At 48.1% G+C, this 21,070-nt stretch overlaps 1 protein-coding gene across 15 annotated transcripts in view; it reads left to right on the top strand.

Moving 5' to 3' along the window:
* The window catches only part of PC (pyruvate carboxylase), a 269,742-nt gene that overhangs the window by 198,320 nt on the left and 50,352 nt on the right, over positions 1-21,070 (top strand). The window lies entirely within an intron of this gene.

Below are 21,070 nucleotides of genomic sequence, written 5' to 3'. Positions count from 1 at the left end.
GGAGCACAACAGAGGAGCTTCGGAAGCTGCTTTATACAGAGTCGGAACATTGGTCCATCTAGCTCAGTATTGTCTTGTACTGACTGGCAACAGCAGCTCTCCAGGGTTTCAGGCAGGGGACACCACAAGCCCTATCTGGAGGTGCTATTGGGGCCATCTGCGTGCAATGCAGGTGTTCTGCAAATGACCAAGAGCCCTCCACCTAGAACAGCATCACACATTATTTGCCCCAGGTGCTGGATCGCTGCCTCCTTCACTGGCCACAGCTTCGCAAGAGTCATATGAGACAATTCTTACCCTCCCCAACACACACAATGCTCCTGCGCCCCCCAATACAAGTACATTGCAGCGGCCTGGTTTCAGGGCAATTATGGGGCCAATGGCTTGTCATTAGGGAGGGAGGGCAGTGGCATTACCAGAAAACAGTTTCAAAAGCAGGAGTAAAATGGGGCAAAGTATATTTCTGGGTGGGCCAGTTGTGTCCCACATGCAAAGGTCCCTGAAAGAAAAGAAAGCCGATTTGGTGTAGCAGTTAGACTGTCAGGCTAGGACCGGGGAGAAACTAAGGTTCAAATCCCCACTCGGCCATGAAGTTCACTGGGTGACCTTGATGGCTACTCACTGCTTCTCAATCTAACCTATGTCACAGGGTTGTTGTGAGAATAAAATGAGGAGGGGGAGAACCATGTGACCACCTTGAGCTCCTTGGATGAAAAGGTGGTATATAAATGAAAATAGGTGTTAAGGACAGGAGTCCAGCAATGGGGGGGGGGGCAAGTGGGAGTGAGCTCCTTGTTTGTGGGGTCTGCCCCCTGCCTCCTGCTCCTTTCTGGTGCTGCTCATGAAGAAGGATGGCCCCCCTCCTTCTTATCTTTGCTCTTCTTACCTGTTACAAATAAAATCAGCAAATGTAAGGAAGTTAGGGGCAAGACCTTTCTTCCAGCCCTTTGGGTTAGACTCCTTTCAAACTAGCTCAGACACAATCTGTCTGGGCTTTTGTCTTATTTTCCCAGCCAAGGCAGACTCTGCTCTCTCCACTCCTCCGCCCCCCGCCCCCCCCAAAAACCCATCAGGTGTCTTTGTCAATGGCTGGCAGATCTGGCTCCCCCAATCAGAGCAAGTGCCTGAAGGCTGTTGCTGGAGCTTTTTAGCTTCTGACGCGATTAGGGGGACGTTTATCGCATGGATGTCTGGGCTCCCACCCCCCTTTGCCGTCTTTCTTTTTTAAAAGCAGAGAGCCTTTAAAGAGAGATTGTCTAGTCTAAGGAGAAGAGGAGAAGCAACCCCCTCTTCCAGGCTTCTCCCTGCCCTCCATGAATCCCGCAGACACTCCCTGACCTGTCCCAGGATTTATACCGCCTTCAAAAATTGAGCTGTATTTTTTTACTTGAGGGTTGCCCCCCCACCACCACAGGTGGAGGCATTTTGCATCAAAGAATGCCACAGTGACCTGATGGGGCTGAGTGTGTTTGGGAAAGGACTGGGGTGAATTTCTCTGGGGTTCCTTGACATTTGAGACAGGACTGTAGCCCAGCGACAAAGCTGCAGTTTTGCACACAGACAGTGCCAAGTTCAGTCTTCAGTGGCATATCAAGGTGTGTCCGAGAGAGTCACACGCACACTCGGCTGAAACCCTGGCGAGCCATTGCTGCAAATCAGTTTAGACAGACAATACTGAGCTAGATAGACCAATGGTCTGATGCATAAGGGAGCTTGCTATTATTCCTAGTACAGTCGTCCCTTGGTTGACGACCGCCTTGTGAGTCGAACGTTTTGGCTCCCGAACGCTGCAAACCTGGAAGTGAGTGTTCCGGTTTGCAAATGCTCTTTGGAACCCGAACGTCTGGCGTGGCTTCCAGGAACCTCCTGCAGCCAATCAGAAGTTGCGCCTTGGTTTCCAAACGCTTTGGAAGTCGAACAGACCTCTGGAACAGATTCCGTTCAGCTTCCAAGGCACAACTGTATTATTTCTAGTATTCTTGTACTGAACAAGTAAGGGTTAATAGCCAAATTATACCTTATCATACTTAAAAGGGTGGCAGGGCCACATTGACACCATACATTTAAAGCACTAAGGTCCCACTTTAAACAGTCATGGTTCCCCCCTCCAAAAAAACACACACATGAGAAATGTAGTTTGTTAAAGTGTGTTGAGAGTTGTTAGGCGGACCCCTCTTCCCCTCCTAGAGGTCCCAGAGTTGACCGATGACATCTTCAGTATTTATTTCATTTCATTTCTGTACTGGAAACCAATAAAAAATATATACACGTGCAGTGTGCAAAATCTCATTTAAAAGCAAAAACAACATAACAAACAGAAACCAAGCAAAATACTTTATGCAAAAAAACCCCCATATCTCCCGTTTGAGAAGTGCTCCTTAGGTGGCTGGGAAGAGGCCTTCTGAGGCCGCTGCCTGTCAGAGCGCAGGAGCCTCAGACTAGATGGATCAGAGGCCTGATTGTCTGTGGCTTTTTTACTTTAGTGAAAAAGGCAACGAAAGGGGGTGGCATGGCAGAGGTTTATTAAATTATGCATGCATGAGTGAAAGCGGTCAGAGAGGAGTTTTTCCGCCTCTCTCAAAACTCTAGCTCAGCCAGCGAAATTGATTGGCAGGTGATTCAGGGCAGATGAAAGGAAGTCCTTCCTCACATAATGACAGATTCACTGCCACAGGATTACAGGCGCTGGCTTAAAAAACCAATGAGACAAATTAATAATGGGAGGGTGGATGGAAATCTACCTTACAGCCACGATGGCTCAATGGAACCTCCATTTTCGGGGGGGACACATGCCAGAAAGCAACAGCTGCTGTTGCCTCCAAGCCTGGTGGTCCCCACTGTGGATGCTGGACAAGGTGAGACCTTTGACATGTCCTTATGACGTGGCCTAAGGCCGCTTCAGCTGTCTGCATATCATCCGTCCTTTGAGTTTTTATGTCCACATCGTTTACTGGCAATCAGTATTTCCGCCGCAGTCCACAGGCTCCATAACGCTCATTTGCTTCATGCAAACGTCTAAGCGAAGAAAGCAAAGCCTAATGATTAGACTGAACATCACTAATCCGGCAAATGAAACGGATGGGGTTTTATTTATTATCGGAAGCAGTGCTGTGGACGTACTTGGCTAGATCAGAACTCCTTTCTTGCATTCCTTTTTGTATTTGCTGAAAACAAAGTAAATTAATAAGTCAGTGTTCCTTAGTGTTTTATAGCCTGCCTCCTTCGCAGCTCAAGGTGACTTGTGAAGCTGACGGGTGCAATATTTAAAGGATATGTACAGAAATAAAACCATTAATAGGCACCCACCTCCCTCCTTCTACAATTGAGGAAGAATAGACTGGGGGGCGCGCAAATATTTTGAATTCTTTGTACAGATCTAGTCACCTCACCTCAAAAAGGATGGTGCAAAGTTGGAAAAAGTACAGAAAGGGGCAAAATGGATCAGTGTTTGAAACGCCCATTGTTCTAGGCACCTTTTGCGACAGGGAATTTCATTAGCGTCACCAGTTTCTGAGCCCTGGATGCAGGACTGCGCCTAAGATTTCAGATTAAAACTTCTGAATGGAAGGAAAGGAGGACCTTTTGCTGCCTCCCTACTTTCAGCTACTCTCTGAAGACAGGAGAAGAGACCCTTTCAAATATATTAGAGGGGTGGGCAGGGGAAGGACTAGACCGTGTGAAAAATAAACATAATATTTTAGCTGCAGTTCATTCATTTTCAACTTTGTATTATTGTTATAAAACAGCGCGCCTAGACATTCCGTTGTTGCACCCATAACCTAGCTTTAATGTGCCATTTAGCACCTAGCTTTCATAACTCAGTTTCTAGCACTGGCTTGGATGACTTTAAGAGAGTTTTGGACAAATTCATGGAGGAGAAGGCTATAAACAGCTGCTATCCATGATACCTATGTTCCACATCCATGGCTGAAGCCAGTAATGCTTCTGAATGTCAGTTGCTGGAAACCACAGGAGGGGAAATTGCCTCAGTCCAGCAGTAATATGAGGCTGACTAGAAGATTGGCCTACCTTACAGGAACAGTGTAAGGGGACCTTTCCCAACCTGGTGCCCTTCAGATGTTTGGGACTCTCAACTGCCATCGGCACCACCCAGCATAGCCATGCTGGCTGGGGCTGATGGGAGTTGTGGTCCAAAGCAAATTCCCCAAGTTTGGGGAATGCTACCATAAAGATGGCAAAAATACCTTCGCCGCTCTCGGGGTCCTCTGCTTCTAGATCTGTATTGTAAGGCCTTTTCAAACTAGGCTAAATTAGTCTCTTATATACAGTGGATGCTTGGGTTGCGAATGTGATCCGTGCGGGATGCATGTTCGCAACCCGCAGCGGCGCATGTCCAGGTTGCGATTTAGCGCTTCGGTGCATGCACAACTGCCGAAACCCGGAAGTAACCCGGTCTGTGACCCAAAAAAACGCAACCTGAAGCGTCTGTAACCCAAGGTGTGACTGTATTTCTGTTTCAAGCTTTCCTAAGTGAATGAGCCCAGGACTTGGAAGAAAGATGGAGTTCAGGAGACATTTGAGTGTGCTTTGGGCTGGGGGGGAGCAGACAGTGACGCTCAAGAGAGATCTGCTCTCCCTGCCTTAATTCAGTGTTGCTGTGTGTGTCTCCTGCCCGCCTTGAGGTGCGTGGGAGGAGAGACTATAGTCTCCCCAGAAGACGGGAGAGCAGCACACCGCTGTCACAATGGGACAATGATGACGGATGATTGGGAACATGGAATGGGATTGCCCAGATATGAAAACATATTGGCACAGCAGGAAGCCATAATTTAGTGCTAATTGGCCAGACGGTCCTAGCCAACTGCGCCTCAATGATGATCGATGGCGCCTCGTTAGCATAAAGGGGGGCATGCAAATGGCGCAACCACAGGATGCACCTGACAGAGATCAGGGAATAAACAACGGGTTGCAACCTTTTGCCCCTGGCCTTGCTCCTGCACCTTTAACAACAGCCGGAGCCCAAATAAATTTTGCAGTTGAAACTTTCTCCTACTTCTTATCTCTGTGCCACATTTTCTGAGTGTCCGGCTGCTCATAAAAGCACAGGAGTAGGGGTGGGAGCAAGAGAGCAACACATGGCAACTTTCCGGTATTCTCAAATGTTTCTCTACAGGGAACATTCCCAACTCCGCCATATAAGTTGTGAGCATGTTGCGGAGGATGTGGGGGCTTCATGCGAGTTTGCTCGATCAGATCATTTGACTTGTTTTGGCCAAGCCACTCAGGCAACTCTGTTGCCCTGGGCAACAACAAACATCTCCAGTCACTCACCTCTGGTGTTTTACTGAAGAAGACGAAGGACGATGAGTAGGGAAAGCTGCTAACTCAGGTGGCCTTAAAAGAAAAGGGTTGGGTGATTCTGCAGAGAGGAAGCTCTGTCATTATATAGAACCTCCATGTTCAGAAGCAGCCTACCTCTGAACACTGGGGCCCTGGAGAGAGACAGGCACTGGCTTTTCCCCCACACCTGGCTAGTAAGCCTTCCAGAGGTACCTGGCTGGCTACTGAGAAGACAAACTGAAGCTCTGATCCAGTACTAAAGGGCTTGCATACTTATGACTATATTCTAAGCCTCACTTTTCCCTCCTGTTTTGGGGCCCTGTGCTTCTTCTGCCTGCCTGCCCTGCACAGTGCTAACTATTTTGCACATAAGTGATGTTCTTGTCACTGTTCTGGTGACATATGGGAAAATCTGACATCGCTGGTGTATATATTTATTTATGAAAATATTTATAGGCCTCTATTCACATACAAAGATCAGAACAGTTTACGTCAAGTGTACATAAAAACATACAATAAAAACCATAGGAAAAAAATTAAAATCAGAAACCAGCCAACCATTGTGGAAAGATGCATTCTTGATTGTTTGCATAAGCCTAACGGAATAGAAAAGTTTTCAGCAGGCATTCGTTTGTTTCATAAAATTTATACACCACTTGATTGTAAAAAAATATGTGGCACCTTGAGAATGTCCTTCCACTATTGCGGAAGGGAGACTGTTAAATCTGGCCCTAGAAAAGAGATAGCAGAACTTGAGGATATTATCTCTAGAATATCTAGGAAACTAAAAAGTTAAACCAAAATATATCAGAGAGCAAGTTCTACAGCCTTTTGATAAAGAATATTGGCAATCAATAGCCTTGATCCGTTGTTCTGAAACAAATTATGCAGAAGAATTCTATTGTGTGCAGAGGAAAGTCCATAGAGAAGCCTAATGTACACGGTGTAATAGAATCATAAAACTGTAGAGTTGGATAATCTCATCCAACTCCCTGAAATGCAGGAATCATGCCTAAAGAATTTCTGATAGATGGCCATCCAACCTCTGCTTAAAAACCTCCAGTGGAGGAGAGCCCACTGCTTTCCAACAGCTCTTACTGCCAGAAGTTCCTCCTAACATTTAGTCAGAACATAATTTCCTGTCGCTTGAATCCATCTGGGTCCTACTCTCCAGAGCAGCAGGAAGCGAGCTTGCTCCATGTGACGCCCTTCGGGTGTTCGAGAATGGCTATCATATCACCTCTCACTTTCCTCTTCTTCAGGCTAAACATCCCCAACTCCCTAAGCTGTTCCTCATAAGGGTTTGTCTCCAGATGTGTTATAATAAGACCTTTAAACCTGGGGCTGATTAAAACATCTTTTTGTAAGAAATAAAGATAATCTGGGAATGGCAAAGGTTGATCTAGGTGAGGGAAAGAGCTCTGTCGGCTTCCCCTCCGCCCCCAAAAGAAATGGCGCCACTGTAATAGTTCATATATTTTATTAGCTGCAGTCTTTCTCTCTTTCCCTTTCTCTCTCTATAGGCTGTCCTCCGTAATTACCTGTCCTGCCTCTGAAGGAGCCACTCCACACAGCCTCCTCTTTATGTAATACAATAATTCCAAGCCATTCTTGTCCTCACTCTCTGAGCTTAATTTCCAATCATCTTTGCCCCTTGTCTCTGCGCAGTGCTTGCCTTGAGAAGGGATGGGAGGAATTGATGGATGATGGCGGGGTGGGAGGGAGAGGAAGAAGGCTCTTAAAGGCTGCTTAGCGCTAACAAAGCATCTTGCACCCGCAGCCAGTCATTTCAGAGATGTTTTTGTGCTGGTTTTGTCAAAGGGCCTCAGCTCAGAGGTAGAGCATCTGCTGGGCAGGCAGAAGTTCTCCGGTGGCATCTCAGGTAAGGCTGAGAGGGACCACACCTGTCTGAAACCCTGAAGAGCTCCTGCCAGCCAGTGTAGACATTACTGTGCTGGATGCACCAAAGGTCTGACTCGATGTGAGGCAGCTCCCTATTTCAAGCCTCTATCCAGAACCATGAGGACTAGAATCCTCCTTTGTTTTCAGGGAAATAAATGTGGAAGGTCCCAGGTTCGATCTCCAACTTCTCCAGGCAGGTATGAAATCCTGGAAAGCCACAGCTAGTCACCCTGTTTCCTATACAGTCGTACCTTGATTGTCGAACGGAATCCATTCCAGAAGTCTGTTTGACTTCCGAAAACGTTTGACAACCAAGGCGGGGCTTCCGATTGGCTGCAGGAGCTTCCTGCACTCAATCGGAAGCCGTGTTGGGTGTTCGGCTTCCAAAGAATGTTCACAAACCAGAACACTCACTTCTGGGTTTGCGGCGTTCGGGAGCCAAAACATTCGACTCACAAGGCGTTTGGGAGTCAAGGTACGACTGTATTCCTATTTAAGTAAGTCCTGACGCTCAGTGATAGAGCACTGCTTTACATGCTGTGGGGCCCAGGTTTCCAGGTAGGGGGAGTCCACTTCTGTAACCTTGGACGGCTGTTGGCTGTCAGCAGAGACAATGCTGAGCTAGACGGAGCAAGGCTCTGACCCAGTGTAATGCAACTTACTCTGCTCCTGCTGCTTTTAATGTTTCCTAATGTTTTTATATTTCTGCACACCTCCCTAATAGTTTATATAAATGGTTTTATGAATAAAAAGACAGACAACCTATGGCCCTTGAATGCCAACCCTAAGCAGCCCTCCCCATTACCCCCCTCCCCCAAAAAACAAGCCAAGGCACCTATTCTTAAACAGTCGATCAGCTTGCGTAGTTCAGGGGTGCCTAGAATTCAGTCAATCGCAGCACACAAAACAATACAAATCGTTAGGTTTGTCACCACTTTTATCTGTTCTTCTTCCTAGGCCTTTAACAGATATTCAGCATGGGAGGAGAGTCAGTGTAGTGTAGTGGTTAGAGTGTCGGACTAGGACCAGGGAGAATCCAGGGTTCGAATCCCCACTTGGCCATCCTGAAGCTCACAGGGTGACCTTGACGCGGTCACCATCCCTCTCAGCCTAGCCTACCTAAGAAGATGCTTGTTGTGGAGATTGATTGAGGAGCAGGGAGAACCATGTAGCTCCTTGAGCTCCTTGGAGAGAGAAAAACATTGAGATATAAATGCAATAAATAAAAAAACAAGGATTTCCTGTAAGTAAGATGGAGGGGATTCTCAAATAATTTCAGGAAGGGGATGGTGTGGGTTGCTGTGCTCTGGATCTGTGGCTGAACAGCGACTTGGACTCTTCCCTGCCACTTTTCTGGTCCATCACCAGAGCACATTGTCCACCCTTCTAGTTGCAGTCCAGATCAGTCGCACCTCCCTGCCAAAAATGTGATTTAAAAGCTCCTTATTCAGTCATTAATTAGGCCAGACAAACAGAGGGGGAGATGCATATTAATGTTTCATCTGGCCAAATTTCCCCCACTTTTGAAATCCCAAATGAAGAGTAGAGCAGCTGCCTTGGCTGACATCCATCTTCAGTAGGAAGTTAATGCCCTTGTGTGATAATTGTGTGAGGTGAGGGGGGAGAGTCCACTCTCTCCACCTGAGGTTGGTTCTCTCTTTAAACTTTTGACCAGCTTCTGTATCTAGCAGAATTGAGCAGTAAAAGATTTCCCGGGGCTGCCTCCCTTTCAGTTGGCAGGAATTTTGATTCTTGCCTAAGTTACTAGGTGCGTGGGTCTACCTCTGCTGTGGGATGCTGGGACAAGAGTCTTTTTGTAAGGACCCCTTTTTACAAGGATCCTCCACCCCCCACCCCCTGAACAAAAGGCTAAGAGGCTGGAGCTCCTTGCAGACCTTAGGTTGTCCATCTGTCTGGGGCAGTTCTTGTATATTCCAAATCATAAGCAATATCAGGAAATCCAATATCAGGGGGGGAAATACAACCACAGCATTATTTATTTCATTGTCTCTGTTTTTCTCTTCCCCCCACCAAACCCCCTCCTCCAAATTACAGAGCAAATGCTGAACTCGTATATTAAGAATGTCAGAAGAGCCTGCTGGATCAGGCCAGTGGCTCACCTAGTTCAGCACCCTGTTCTCACAGGAGCCAGCCAACCAGGGGCTCCAATGGGAAACCCGCAAGCAGGAGCCAAACGCAAGAGCCCTTCCTCCGCCCCTGTATTTTCCAGCAACTGGTCTTTAGACACAGCATAGCCATTGGGGCTAGTAGCCAGTGATAGCCATTGGTCTTGTTTTTGCTAAGTCTATATACATAATAAATGAAAACACTTTTCTAGAAATTTATCCACAAAGTATAAGTTATATGCTTATACTTTAGGATCTTCAAGCCCATATCAGTCAGAGGAATTGGCCACTCTCCAGGTGCCCGGCTTGAATCCTTGTTGGCCTCCCCCGTCAGCGACTCCCGGCAAGACAAGGCGAGGTCTCTATCGGCCGATCCTCCTCAACGTGAGAAGAACACAACCACTCCCCCCTGCCATCCCCAGGGAGGGGAGAGAGACAGACAGAAATGTCTTTACATGCCTTTATTTCTGTCTTTCTAGCAGTGCAGAGGAAACATGTCTGCACCCTCTCACATCAGCAGCAGAGAGAGAATAACTCCACCCATGTACTTCTGGTACAGGGTCATGTAACACTCTGAGCTAACATCCGGTGCTCAGAGCACATAATAGACTGTCCCTGGTTCCCACGGTACAGTCCCATAACATCAACATCCTGTTTGGCTTTCCAGCCATCTGGAGCACTCAGCAGCATTGCTCCTTTTTCGTAACAGCCTTTAATTTGGGTTGCAGTCTTGTCCATTCATAGAAGTCCCCATGTTTTATCAAACCTACCCCAAACTGGAGAAAGGTGCTTGGCTTTACGTCTAGCCACTCCTTGCAATATAGCTGCTCCTAACAATAATATTGGATCCCTTCTCATTCTTGTTGTGGCTTCCATATCTGAACATCCTGGTAAGGCCCCAGCAGGCTCAAAATGGGAATATATAGCCCAAGATCTATATGATATGTTCAGACCATAGACAGGTCGGCTGAAATCTCTGGTAGATTTCCATGTGGTTTGCAATCGACTGGCAGAGATTTGGACTCTCAGAAAGAACAACCACAAAATTGCTTCCTGCACCTAAAATAGGCTGTCGAAATGGGATTTAACAAGAGTGGGCTTTTGTGTGAAAGAACTGTGGGCTGAGCTCTGTTCAGTAGTAGTTCTCACAGCAAATCCCTAATGCTCCAAATGTGCTCAGTCTTTTAATTCTAACTGCATGGTTTTTTTGCACCTGGCAAAAATCAGACAACATCTGATTGGCAGATCTTGGGGTTCTCGTAAAATACAAAATTAGATCTGTCGAGCGTGAAGTCCGCCCACACTTGCATTAGATTATCTGTGCCCAGCCTTTTCTGATTGGGGGGCATCGCCGCCAAGAATAGTCTCTAGGGAAGGGGAAGGAATTCAGTTTGCATTGAAAGATTAACTTAACCTAATTCACCTTCCGAAATACTTTGTGAAACAAAACACAGCCATCCTTCAAAACGCATACTTCTCTGGATTTTGCAGTGTGCTTCTCCAGCCAAGCATTTTGCACAAAAATGCACATACCATGGCAAAGTGTGCATAAAAGTGCATATATTGGTGAAAATAATGTACAATAACAGGTTACATTAGGGACATTTTCTTTCCAGGAATGTGTATATTAGGCAAAATTACATCTAAAAATGTGGACATTTGGAGAAATTCACACTATAATGCTGATGAATTTTCAGGAGGCCTCTGGTCAGCAGTTTGTGTGTTTTTAGTGGTGTTGCTTTTTTGAAATGCAAACTGATGTGGTGAACTTCAAACTGGAAAAATGGCAGACTGAGAGAAATTGAAATTGACAGCTTTCCCCCTTCCTAGCTGGTCTCACAAGCTCCAGATTTCCTCCAGCGATGCTCTGAACATCCTTTATTTATATTGCATCTCATGGGCTGAGGCTTCTGCTGGGGCCAAGAAGAGCCCAAGGAAGAAGATCAGAGACAGTCAGAAGCAGCATGCCAAATGATGCAAGAGTTGATTTAGAGCAATCTCCTTCACTTACTTCCCCACTTCAGACAATCTCTCTGTTTTGGTCAATTGACTCCTCCCAACAAAACAGGGGCAATGTCTATTTCTGTGGGTGAGGGGTACATGCGGGAGTAGCTGTCTTTCAGTTAATTAGCTCATGCCAAAAGCACTTTATCACCCCACAGTGGAGTTTGTCTTGTGTATTTTCCCATTACATTTATGGAGCTCAGTTTGGTATGATTTTTTGATGCATGGAGGGAAGAGGTTGACAACAATGCAGCAGTCCCTATGTATCCATGTTGATGTGGCCCCCTCCATGACTGAATCCCAGGGCAATTCCTACACACACACACAGAGAGAGAGAGTACTCAAAGCCTTTTGTTTCTTAAGAAAATAAGAAGTGCCTGCTGGGTTAGGCTAATGGCCACCTAGTTACAGCGGCCAACCAGATCCCATTAGGGGAGATCTTCAACCAGGACCAGAGCCCAAGAGCTCTCTCCCCTCCTATGGTTTCCAGCAACTGGTATTCAGAAGCATTACTGCCTCCTCCAACTGTGGAGGCAAAGCACAGCCACTGATAGTTTTCTCCATGAATTTGTCTAATCATCTTTTTAAAGTTACCTAGGTTGGCGGCCATTGCTGCCTCTTGTGGGAGTGAGTTCCGTAGGTTAACTCTGCGCTGCAGGAATAAGTGCTTTCTTTGATCTGTCCTGAATATCTTCCAACATTCAGCTTCGTTGTGTTGTGAGAGAGGGAGAATAACTTTTCTCTATCCACTTTTTCCATGAAATGGATAGTTTTATAAACTTCTACCATGTCTCCTCTTACTCACCTTTTCTCCGTACTTAAAAGTCCCAAATGCTGCAACCTTTCCTCATAGGAGGAGTCGCTCCAGCCTCTTGACCGTTTTGGTTTCCCTTTTCTGAACCTTTTTCAACTCTACAGTATCCTCTTTGCAGGGAGGCAACCAGAACTGTCTGCAGTATCCCAATTGCAGTTGAACCATGAATTTGTATGACAGCATTTGTACGATCTGTTTTTCCTGTCACAGCCCGTTCTCCAAACCTTCAACCCTAAGATTTGATATCTTCTTCCCAAGTTAATCCGAGCTCCATGGCAGACACTGCTGTCAATGCCACTGTGTTTAATTGCTCCCTGTGGCTATGAAGTGTGACTTCATAAGAGATCTTGCAGCTTGGGAAATGCCTGGCTCTGTCTTGCTTTGATCTCCTCTTGGAGGTTTCGTGTGTCCCCCTTCACTGTCACATCCTCCAACCCTGCGTTTTCCCTTCCGCTGTTACAACCCAGTTTGGAGATGAAACTGGATAGAGGGAACTTTGAATAACAGTGTGTGTGTGTGTGTGTGTGTGAGAGAGAGAGAGAGAGAGAGAGAGAGAGAGAGAGGAGAGAGAGTTGATCAAACCCGAGACACACAGCATGGAGTGCTTCCTTTGCAAAAGGGAATGCAAGGATACCGGGATTAACAACCAGAGCACAACCCGGGGTCTTCTTTTGCAAGGGAATATGTAGACAAATAACTAGACTAAAAATGAAAGCACAGAGCTTTACTGTATTACCTAATCAAGTATAATACAGCCCTGGAAAGGGGGAAATAGGCTTGCCACTCTTTGAAACAGTGTCACAGGCAAGAGAGCCTCAGCGCATCTCCCTTCTTTCTCAGGCCACATTTGCACCTGTCTCCAGTTCTACCAATTTGCTGTTGGCATTTTTAGCCAAGTGAACAGGTCACTGGGGTGGACCCTCTTGCACTGAAGAATGGGGATGTAACCTGAACTGGAATGAAAAAGCCTTTAGTGCAGTGGTTCCCAAAGTGGATAGTACTTCGAAGGTATAAACGACTATCAGGCTTTGAAAAGTTGAATTAATTCAACAAAACAGTTTTAAACAGATTTTGAAAAGGTGTGCAATTAATTGTTACTGTTTTGAGTTTCATTGTGTTAACATCTTGCTTAGTGGGTTGTGCCGACCGCTATTCTGAACAATTCTTTTTACAGGGCCGGCGGGAGGGGGGCACTGAGGATGAGTTTATGCAACCAAGGGAGCAGTAATCCCAGAAAGTCTGGGAACCACTGATTTAGTGCAAGGGTGGGGTGTGCGGAAGTCCCAGAGGGAGGTCAGTTTTGCAACAGGTAAAATGGACACCATCCTCTTGTGTGAACTTCATTCATCTTGCCATGGGGGGTGGGGGCTGTGTGTGCTTCCTTCCTGCCCCATCCCAGAAAGGGTGTCTTTTATCTCACAGCTGTCGATGGAGGCAAATCTTCCCTTCCCTTGCAATCTGATGAAAGTTCAGGTCTCCAACAAACACAACCCCCTTTGAAGGTGTGGGGAGGGGAGCAGACCTGAGGAACAGTGCCTTTAAAAAATATATATATCTTTCTGCAGATAAAAGGCCTTTCTCGTTGAGCGCCAAAGCCACAGAGATTACCATGAGCTCCTCAGGGGTCTCAGGAGCTATCTTAGCTGGAAGCTGATGGACCCATAATAATGACCCAGAGCACAGCAGGCTGCCGATCTCTCTGGTACATGCATTGTGCCCATATCCCCCCACAACTAGCCATGAATTTATTTATTTTTTAATCAAAACATTATTTTTGCAATGATTTCAAGGCAGTTTACAAAAGGTGTTTTCTTTTTAAAGAAAACAACAACAAACCAATCCAAGGCCAAGTTCATAGAATCGTAGTGTTGGAAGGGATCCCATGGGTCATCTAGTCCAACCCCCTTAATAGTTTAACCCCTATTAATCTGATGTGTCCCATCCCAGTTATTTCCATTTGATGCTCATAAAAGTTCCTTTGAAAGTGTGGAGGTCCTTAACCCACCAACTACCCCTCTACATTTTCTTCCTCTCTTTGGACAACAGGCATTTTGTGTTGATATCCTGTCTAATGCTACATAAGAACATCAATCCAACATCCTATTCTCACAGTGGCCAAATACCCCTAAGAACCTAGGAACCTGCATAGATTTTGCCTCTGGATCTGAAGATTCCATAGGAACACAGGAAGAACCTGCTGGATCAAGCCAAAGGCCCATCTAGCAACCTTCTCTCACAGGGGCCAAGTAGATGCCTGTGGGAAACCTGCAAGCAGGATCTGAGCACAAGAGCATCTCTCTCCTCCTTTGGCTTCCGGCAACCGGCATTCAGAAGCATTGCTGCCTCTGGCCATGGAAGCAGAGCAGAGCCACCCAGGGCTAGTAGCCATCATTAGGATTACAGTTAATTTATTAATCGCCTTCCAAACCACTGCCTCAGTAGCACCTAGCAGCCAACAGATCGCATAGTCATTGGGTATGTTTCCTGTCGTGTCGGGATATGCTTCTTCCCCCACCCCCAATCCGCCACTTTCCAAATTTGTACCAGGGTGAGCGGGGAGAGGTGACTACATGTCAAAGTCTGGCCAAGCACATCTGCCTCCCCTTGGGTTCCTCTCCGCCAGCCGGGCTGCCTCCCCGCAGCCTGTTGAGGCAAAGCGGATACGACAGCGATCGGTAACCATCGGGTCGGCGTGGCTGACGGCATCCGTGGTAGCAGTTGACTGTCGGGAAGAGTTAGGGTCAAAGTGGGGGGGTGGGATGGGGGGGAGGGAAAGAGGAAAGGGCTTGTTCGGCTCCAGATGCATCAGAGCATTGCATCAAATTGCAGAGGAGGAGGGAGGAGAGGGCTGTCTCCCCCCGCCCCCAGCCCCAGCTTTCCTCCTCCTCCCCACTTCACAGTGGTGGGGCTGCAGTGGAAGCAAAGGTCCTGCGGGCACCATGGGGCAGAACTGGAAGGACACCACCACCTCCCAGACCACATGTCTGAGAGCTGTCAGGACACATCTCCGTCAGAAAGTGCACAGCTGGGAGGGCAGCGAGAGATACCTTCCCCTTAAAGTTAGCGGGAGGGCTGCATGTTTTCGTTGGGAAGCATCTGCTTAAAGCATTTGGCCCAATTTTAGGCAGCTGCATCCAGGGGGTGGGAGAAGGAAGCTGGGTGGGGCGCTGAGAAGAGCTGTTTTGTCGTTGCCACAACCTGACCCCTGCCTGGCAGGGAAGGGCACTGCAGGTCTCCATGTGTGGTCAGTGTTCGTCTGTAGGGGCAGCAGAAGCCCTTGGGGACAAGCTTCTGCTCAGCAGTCGAGCATCTGCTTTGCGTGCAGAAGGTCACGGAGTTCAACCCCATGTATGTTTCCTGCCTGAAGCCCTAGAGATCTGCTTCCAGTCTGTGCAGACAATACTGGGCTAGAGGGAAGGCAGCTTCCTCTAACTGGGGATATGGAACTGAATTCTTTCCTCCTCTGTAAGGCAGGGGTTGCCAACATGGTGGCATCCAGTAGCTGTTTGTTTATTATTATTTATTGCATTTACATCCCACCTTCCTCTGCCCCAAGGAATTCAAGGTGGCATACAAGGTTCTCCCCAGCTCCCCATTTAAGCCCCACAGCGACCATGTAGGTTAGGCTGAGAGGCCGTGACTGGCCTGAAGCACCAAGTGAGCTTTGTGGCCGAGTGAAAACTTGGTCAGGTCTCCCAGATCTTCATCCGACATGCTAGCCACCACATCACTATTGGGCTCCCAGCTCCCACTAGCCCTAGCCAGGAATGGTGATGATCATGATGAATTGGGGTCCAGCAATATCTAAAGGGTACCGTGTTGGCTACCCCGGTCTAGGCTGGATGATGAGAAGTGGTGGGAGGCTCCGGCCAGAGAACCCCCTAGGGAAGCCTCAGAAGAGGAAGGCTCAGAGCCAGGGGTGTGGTGGTAGGACACAGAATACAGGTCAGAGGATGGAGGGGAGGCAGAATGGTTCAAGCAACAGGCTTGAGTGAGAGAGAAGAAGAAGAGGCAGAAAGCGCTGCAGTAGGACAGGCAGCTGAGGATAGGGTGGGGGCTGAGACTGCAACAGATTCACAGGAGCCTGCCGATCCTACTGTATTCAGCTCCCCTCCTTCCTTGTCTCCAAGGGCTCAGAGAGTTTTGCATGTAGCAGAGCAACAAGCTCAGAGATCACAGGGGACCCTTCCCCAACGGAATTTAGGGCTGCAGGGAAAACAGCCAGATGAGGAAGAGATGTAGGGGGAGTTGAGAGGCCCAGATCGTCAATTCTGGCAGCTGCTTTACTGGGGCCAGTCTTGCCATTGGCTTCTCTGTGTGTATTCTGCTTCCTTGGATAAAGAATGAACTTCACTGCTCATCTCTGAGTCTCCATGCTGACCTGCAGCTGAACCAGCCCTGACAACCTGCCTGGTTGGGGCCACTTTGCACACCCATGTGGTGCCAAACCTCACTCAACAGTGGAGTTGTTGAGTGTGCTGGAGAGGGGTTGAACCCCTGGTCTGTTGCAATGGGAGCCACATAACCCTGCCCTGATTTTTTTTTAAAAAACGGTTTTATTTCATTTTGGCTTGGCTTGGGAGGCTCTTAATATATGCATATAAATTTGCATGTGCAAATGGGGCCTCGGCCCTCAGACTGACAGCCTTGATCAACAGAAAGCTGCAGTCGACCCCAGGCTCCCTGACAAACGTCACTGTGGTAGACCCCAAAGTTTTGCAGTGCTGTCTTTGTACCATTCGCTCTCTTCCTTCCTTCTTGGCTTCAGCACCTTTGCCTGACCTTAATAGCCTTGCCAACCATCTCCACAGTTGGAGGGAGAAATGCTTCAGAATGCCAGTTGCTAAAAACTGCAGGAGGAGAGAGAGCTCTGGTGCTTGGGTCCTGCTTCCAGGTTTCCCACAAGTGCATGGTTGGCCAGGATGGTGTAGTTGTTTGAGAGTTGGACTAGGACGTGGGAGACCAGGGTTTGAATCTCCACTCAGCCATGAAGCTCACTTGGTGACCTCAGACCAGTCACTGTTTCTCAGCCTAACCTGCCTCACAGGGTTGTTGTGGGGAGAACTGTGTCACCTTGAGTGGAATATAAATGTGATGACGTGCTTCTGTGTATTTTACAAATTAGGGCTGGGCCTTTCTGCCCATCCCTTGCTCTTCAGGGCGAAGGGAGCAGGAGGGAAACTGGTCCTAATCGCCTCCCGTTATGATTGTATCGCCTGCCTGCCTGGTAGGCAGAGAGCTCGTTGTGTTTTAGAGGCGGGGTGAGGCTAATTGGGATTTTATTGGGCACGAGGACAAGATCTATTGCTTGTATTAATTATTCAAGGGCAGCCTTGCCTTTTACCCGCACATGATGCTTAAAATAGATTGCCAAGCTGTGGAGGAGCAAGCCAGAGGGATGCAAGTGCGGGGGAGGGGAGTGGATCCTGGGAATTGCAGGCCAGCCAATAGGATCCAGCCTTTTGCCATTGCACACCCCACGCCCCTCTTCCCAGCCAAGGCAGCAGCCTAAGTGGGGGGTGCTGTTTGTACATGTACGAGAATTTACAGTTCGGAGCACCATGTGGCAGCAGGATCCTGACAGCAAGGGCTGAGGTGGGACACGTTTGCCCAGTTTGTGCCACTTTCGCACATAGGTCTGCCCAACATTAATCTATCATCACCATCATCATCATCATCCCACCTTTTTCCTTCCAATCTGCTGATTCTGTGGAGGTGTACATGGCTCTCCATCTCATTTAATCCCCACAACAACCCTGTGGTGTAGGTTAGGCTGAGAGAGGTGAGCTTCATAGCCGAGTGGGGGGATTTGAACCCTGGTCACCCAGGTCCTCTTTCAACACTCTTAACCACTACACCACGATCTGGTTGGTTCTATTTTAAAAGCTTTGGCATTTTCATACCTAAGAGACATGGCGTTCCCCAGATACGCTCATGCTCTCCATTTGGGCCAATAGCTGTGGGAGAGATGCACAATCCTGCCTTTGGGCCCAGGAGTAGGGTATCCACCACCACTCCCAGCTCTGTTTTCCTTGGTGCTCAGCACCTCTCTGAATTTGCATGTTCAGCTCTGTGAAAGAGCCTGGAAGGCTAGTAACTAGCAGAACGGAGAAAGGAGGGTTGTGCCTTGTCATGTGGGATCAGAATCAATCTTCTGCCACACACATTAAGGACTTCTCAGGCTGCTCTGCCTGCAGCAGCCTTCAGGGGCAGCCCCGCTCTCTCTTTCCCCAGGCGCCTGCGGGGATCCCCAGACCGTGCGTTTGATGGAGAGCTGGGGGAAGCCAGCTTTGTGCAGCCGGGAGCTGGTTCTTTGCAGTGGGAATAGGCAGGCCAGGAACGCTTGCGCTGGACTCTTGGCCAACAGCAGTCAAAAAGACTTTCTCCTGTGTCTTTAGCATCCATACCTTCAGGCAGAAATTCCAAAGGTGCAGCCTGCTCCGACTCTGTATCTCCAGCTGGGGTGGGCAGGGGCAGGTGTACCTGTAGGGAAGCAAGAAGGACTTAGAAATAACCTCTTCCCCTCCCTCCCCCTTACATTGTTGAGGCCTAGCCCCTTCACCCTTTTCCTCCTGCTGTAATGAAGCTTAAATAGCCTTTGACCAACCAGATGTTCTAGACTACAACATCCATCAGCACCTGCCAGCACAGCCATACTTGTTGGAGCTGCACTCCAGAACCTACACTGCCTGGGCCTGATGGGAGTTGTAGTCCAGAACATCTAGAGGGCGCTAGGTTGATGGAGATTAGTGTAAAGCAAAAGCGTTCATGACCCTTCCTTGCCATCCTTCAGGTTGCCCTTCAAAATGGGAGCAAAGACCAGCCCCGTCCTCCTTTCTTCCTTTTTCTTTTGAAACATTTCAGCACAATATACCCTGGTGGCACAGTATGAATACTACATCATGACAACATTAAAGAATAGAATTCACATTGCATTGTGACAAAGTAAATTCTGTGGATCATTGAACAGTAAGCTTGAAGTGTTTACATATAAATGGGGCCAGTTGCTGCCTTTTATCCTGCCTTGTCTTTAGCCAGGGTTGTCAGCAGTGGGATAGCCTTCAGATTCATGGAGGAGAGGGCTATTGATGGCTACTAGCCATGAGGCTGTTCTTCCTCCATAGATGCAGGCAGCAATGCTTCTGGTTACCAGTGGCTGCAAACCACAGATGGGGAGAGTGCTCTTGTGCTCCAGTCCTGCTTGCCCGTTTCCCATCGGCATCTGGTTGGCAACTGATGCTGGACTGGATGGGTCATTGCCCTAACCCAACAGGCTCATCATATGTACTTACATATTAACATATCAATGGGGCTGGTTCCTACATTTTCTGCAGCCCATCTCCACCTGTGCTGTCAGAGGTGGGATAGGCCTTCCCTCCAGTGAACTAGCTTGCAGCCACGGGGTGCAGCCTGTTGACACTTTTCACACACACCCTCCTCACCACCACTTTCCCCAGTCCAGTGATTACTGAACCTAAAAAGCTATCTCAAAACCAATCTCCTTTCTGGCTGTTTTTCCAGATGATGCTATCGGGAAATTACATCTTTCCTCCCTCTCCTCTCTTCCCACCACCCCAAATGAGAAACCAGCAGTGCCAGCCCTGTGTGCCTAAGCCAGTTTTGCTCTGAAACCCCCTTGCAGGGCCATATCACAGCCACACTGAGCGCAACCACCCCCAGCTCTTGAGTTTTCCCTCCTCCTTCAAAGACTGAACTGGCCCTGCAGGGAAACAGAGCCAGTGAGTTGGCATGTCAAGGGAGCCAGAAGCTGCTGCTGCTGCTGCGGTCTTTCAGCAGTGCTAGGAAACTGCTGGAGCAGGGAAAAGGGTAGCCGAGGTCTCAGCCGCCAGGAGTCATGCGGCTGCTGCAGAATTCCGGTCTCTCTTTCAGAGTTGTTGTTGGGGTTGTCTTTTGGCAACCTGACATGATCAAACAAACAAGCAAGTACAGGCGTGGACAGCAAAGCTCCCAGGGGTGGGAATTTGGGCTTTTGCCTAAGTTACTCTATACAGCACCTTGTGCATCAGAGCCACAAAATGGTCTGGGCCAGACTGCCTGCTCAGGATTCCCACCCCACCCCCCCATCCACACACACTCAGGGTGTCACCCCTCCACCACCCGAATTTTGGCGGGTGGGTCTGTGTGACACCTATGCTGTGGAATGCTGGGGTCCATGTGGGGGAGGAGTATTTTTGTCAGAACCAATTTTTATGAGGATCCCCTCCCCCCAAAAAAGATTGCTGGTTGTTGAGAATCCTGCATTGCAGGGGGTTGGACTAGATGACCCTCAGGGTCCCCTCCAACTCTACAGTGCTATGTTAGGCTGGGCCTCCTTACAAAGCTTAGGCTGTCCATCTGCCAGGGTGGGTAGGGCCCTTGCAGCAGGCAGTTCTTGCAGCTGGCTTTCTCCCACATTCTGCAACCATCTGAGCATCACTGGGTAGGGCTGAGAATGCCCACCCTCCTCCTGCCTGACACCCTGGAGAGCTGCTGCCAGATAGTGTCGACAGCACTATGCTAGACGGACCCAGTGGTTTGGCCCTCCATTGCTTCAGGAGCAGTGCGAAGGATATGGGGTACAAGGAGAAGCCCAAGGGCCCCATTCCTCTCCTCATTGCCTGAAATGTTAGAACTCCCTAACATTCCATAAACAGGTGCACTTAAATCAATAACTCTGCATCTTAAGGAAAATGTGAATTGTGTAGGGTTATGTAACTTTTAGGACTCTCCCGTCAGTACTTTACGGAGCCCGTCATTTCAAACATCGATTCTAATTCAATACTTTTTTTGCACACAAATTATTGTTTGCCACACTTGCTTTCTTTTTTAAAGTGTGTTTCAAAGCCCCTTGAGGAAATCTGGAACCATCCTTCCCCCACAAAATCATGCAACCATCAGAAACTGGGCAAAATAGCAGTAATAA

The sequence above is a fragment of the Podarcis filfolensis genome, assembly GCF_964270895.1.
Source record: "Podarcis filfolensis genome assembly, chromosome: 16".
Lineage (NCBI taxonomy): Eukaryota > Metazoa > Chordata > Lepidosauria > Squamata > Lacertidae > Podarcis > Podarcis filfolensis.
The sequence above is the reverse complement of the archived record's forward strand: the minus strand, read 5'-3'. Positions and strand labels throughout refer to the sequence as shown.